This window comes from Octopus bimaculoides, chromosome 3 (assembly GCF_001194135.2).
Source record: "Octopus bimaculoides isolate UCB-OBI-ISO-001 chromosome 3, ASM119413v2, whole genome shotgun sequence".
Classification (NCBI taxonomy): Eukaryota; Metazoa; Mollusca; class Cephalopoda; order Octopoda; family Octopodidae; genus Octopus; species Octopus bimaculoides.
This window is the reverse complement of record NC_068983.1, coordinates 145,768,872-145,773,191: the sequence shown is the minus strand read 5'-3', so window position 1 is coordinate 145,773,191 and position 4,320 is coordinate 145,768,872.

The following is a 4,320-nucleotide window of genomic DNA, read 5'->3' as shown; positions in this document are numbered from 1 at the left end:
GTGTGTGTGTGTGTGTGTGTGTGTGTGTGTGTGTGTGTGTGATGTTCTTAAATTTTATTTTACATGTTATTTTTAATTTTTTTATATGTGAGTTAATCAGGTCCTATTAATTTGAGGACTACAATGGGAGCTGTCATTGTCTCTGATTAGAAAATTTTTGGAAAAAAAAACATACCAAAACATATTCTCATTAAATAATCCAATAAACATCACTTTCATTGGTATCTAGTATTGTGTTCGAGTTATTTTTTTCTTATTAAATGTCTGTTTGAAATTGAAATGTAGTTTTACACTCTCTTTCATAAGTACACACCTGTAGAAAACTCGGGTAAGATCCCTGTATATTTTGAATCTCATACAATCGTAACCAGAAAATATTATCCTGCCGATATCAATTTTGTCTTTCATCCTTACGGGGTCGGTCGATAAAGCAAAGTACCAGTCAAGTACTGGAATCGATGGTATTGGCTAATCCTCTCCTCCTACAAAATTGCTGGCTTTGTGCCTAAATCAAAAACCATTAAATATAAAATTGTTTTAAATATGGTTGCACGCAATATACTTTACTGTGAGCGAATACATATGCACTGATATAAGTTATTACAAACACTGAAGTTTTCTTAATATTCTGGCATTTACACATCTTATGTCTCAAAAACTCGCCTGGCATCCGCTTCGATATACCACATATAAGCAGTTTAAATTGTCTAATCTAGTCACGGTCATCCAGTTTTTTTTTGTATAGAGCACCCAGCACTGTGTTACCTAATGTATCCTTCTTTTTAGGCAAATTGTAGCTATTTCTTGCTAGTCTAGCGAGTAACTAAAGGCACTCTAGTTGCTTTGTGTGCATGTAAATTAGGAGTTCATGGTGAATTCTCCTGGTTATAAAACGTTAAGAGTTGTAATATAGGCCTTTTTAAAAATTTGTTTTTAAAAACTTATTATTGTACACAGGATCGATTCAAATGACTATAAGCTTCCCTTCCAAAAGTCGATAGATGTATTATTGTTGATATGTCAACTTACAGGTCACCTTATTGAAGACGCCAACTTAGGTCTCGGTTCACCTAGCTGCAGGAAATGAGTACATCATCTGATTATATGTAATATAATGAAGCCGTATTCAGGAAAACATACATATATATACACGCATCTTATATGCACACGTGGAGACGCAATGGCCCAGTGGTTAGGGCAGCGGATTCGCGGTCGTGGAATTGCGTTTTCGATTCCCAGACCGTGTGTTATGAGTGTTTATTGAGCGAAGACCCCTGAAAGCTCCACGAGGCTCCGGCAGGGGATGGTTGCGAACCCTGCTGTACTCTTTCACCACAACTTTCACTCTTCCTGTTTCTGTTGTACCTGTATTTCAAAGGGTCGGCCTTGTCACACACTGTGTCACGCTGAGTCTCCTCGAAAACTACGTTAAGAGTACACGTGTCTGTGGAGTGCTCAGCCACTTACACGTTAATTTCACGAATGGTTTGTTCCGTTGATCGGATCAACTAGAACCCTCGTCGTCGAAACCGTCGGAGTGCCATGATATGCACACACACACGTACACAATCTAAGAAATGCCCTCACAACACAAAGACACGAGCGAATGTGATGCTCCAAATATAAAGAATATACAATTTTGAGACCCAAGCAACAAATTCTAACCGAGGTTTCGGTGGAAGTAAGAAAACAAACTCTACAAGCCAAATATTCAGATACGGACTAGACGATTCATCTTTATGGGGACACTACTCGAGAACATAAAACCTGAAAAACCTTTACAATAGCATATATAACAACATCAGTACATAAGCAAAACAAATAACAGCCCAACTCAACCTATACAACAATGCTAACATAGACAAAGTAAACACATTCATGGCATATAAAGTCCACAAAGACAACTTTAACAAATTACAGAGTAATTAGTATGCAAAATGTTGACTAAGCCTTGTCAGTAACAATATACTGGATCAATTTATTTCTAAAATGTCTTTCTCAAGATTTGGTTGTGCAAAACAACATCAATACACGTTTATCCACCCGACTTCTAGGTTTATTATCCTTCTATTACCAAAGATCTCTTTCTAAAGGCCATACAATTCTCATTCAAAATTACAGCCATAATGCTGAATGAACTTGACACTATAATATGGTCCAAACAAATCAACAGCTAAGGTTGCTAGATAAAAATAAAAACAAAAAATACACGTTATGGAAACTTCGATGTGATGGCCTAATGATCTCGAAGTTATGGGGGTCTTCTGATACGGTCAGAAAACATATCACATTCTCCTTCAAAACCTTCAACCTGAAGATAATAGAAACAAAGCAGTTCTCTGCCAGCTCACTGTAATCTAATCTCAAGTTTGTACGAACACGATAGCAATCCAAACAATCAACCTCTGCTTGTACAAGCAATTAGAATCCAACTATCCATCAAATATCGTAAAGAAAGTGCCCAATAGCAATAAGTAAATGCATAATCAGACTTTCCACCAGTGAATTGACATTCCACAGGACTGAAGGCAATTTCAACAAAGCTTTCTTCCGCAATCAGCTTCCAAAACAGAATAACACACAACTCCCCCACTACAAACAACAACAATAAAAAAAACTGACCAGATTAAAACAATCTAGTCCAAACCTCTTTTTAGCAAGGAAGTCATAGTCTAGGCGAAATAATCCCTGTTCCTCCGCGAAAACAATGAACACATCAAACTATTGAACAGGAGTAATACAAAAATCAGTTAACGAACAGCACCATCCATCAAAAATATTTGTCCATTACGTAACTAAATCTGCCAACAATAACCAACAGACTGGATCATAGAGAAATCAATACAATTGCCAAAATTATGATGTGTATATTCTCTATTACCAACGTGTGTACGATTATATTGGATACCGAGCCACAATGGCCGAAAATTGGCATTAGTATCTCAAATATCGACCATAATTTACCAAACATCGATCTTTGAATTAGTTTAAGAGCAGTAACATAAAATGGACCATCGTGGTCAGAACCACAGCATCTTACGACCTATGTTTAAGTGGAAATTAACATATAATAAATTATACTACCATAAACAAATCTGATTTTCAGTTGTGGATAGAATCTAGAATTTTACTTTTACAACAAAGCACGTAACCTAGTGGCTAAGGAGTTCTACTCTCGATCATAGAATCGATTCCCAGACCAGCGGTGTGTTGTGTTCTTCAGCAAAACACTTCATTTGATTTCACTCCAGTTTACTCAACAGTAAATGGGTAACCCAATGACGGTTGCTTCAGTTTATTTAGCTGTAAATGGATAGATAACCTTGTGATGGACAGGGGCTCTGCCCCGAGGGAATTCGGCCTGCTCAAATTAGCCAGTGGGGCGGCATCATTCGAATGCTGCAATAATGAGAAGAAGCGCATTGCGACTGGCCGGTGTATATCATACAGTGATATTCCACTCATTTGTACCGATACCTTACGTTTGTAACATACAAAGTACGAGTAAATAAATGCTATTTTTAAGAAATGTCTACCATTATTCTATGATATGATGCAAAGAGATATGAGGTTACCTTACGAGAATGTCTTTTTAGCAAACAAATATTGCGTCTCTATGTACCTGAAAGTTGTACATTATTCCCACTTCCAATGTTATGCAAATTCGGCAGAGAAACATAGTTCAACTATGCTTTGTCTACACCGTCAATAGACACAAGATATCTAATGATGCCATAATAAATGCCGAAATTAGTCAAATGATCACTTTTTCTGACCACAGAGAGAAATAACTATTGTTTAACAGAGCCTACTTTTCACAAACGCTAAAATAAATTGCGTTTAGTAAAAAAAAGTTTATCTCAGTGAGAGGTCGAACATGCGAATCAAAACCCACGTACATTTTTCATGACTCTCCTTTATTTTTTTTCATCTCCTTTCTTCTCTTCTTTCTCTTCCCAGACTCTCCTGAGACGAAGGATTATATCCGAAACGTTATATTTTTACTCTATAACTTTTACTCTACAACTATTTTTCCGTCTTTGAGTGTCAACCTAATAATGTTATCTGTGAACGTCTCTTGGATTTGTTTTTTGATATTTTTCTAAACACGTTATATACATACATATAAATACATATACATACATAGATACATTCATATATTTGTGTGTTTATTTATATACATACATATATATATATATGTATACACACATATATATATATATATATATATATATGTATATATATATATACACATACATACATACATACATACATATATATATATATATATATATATATATATATATATATATATATATA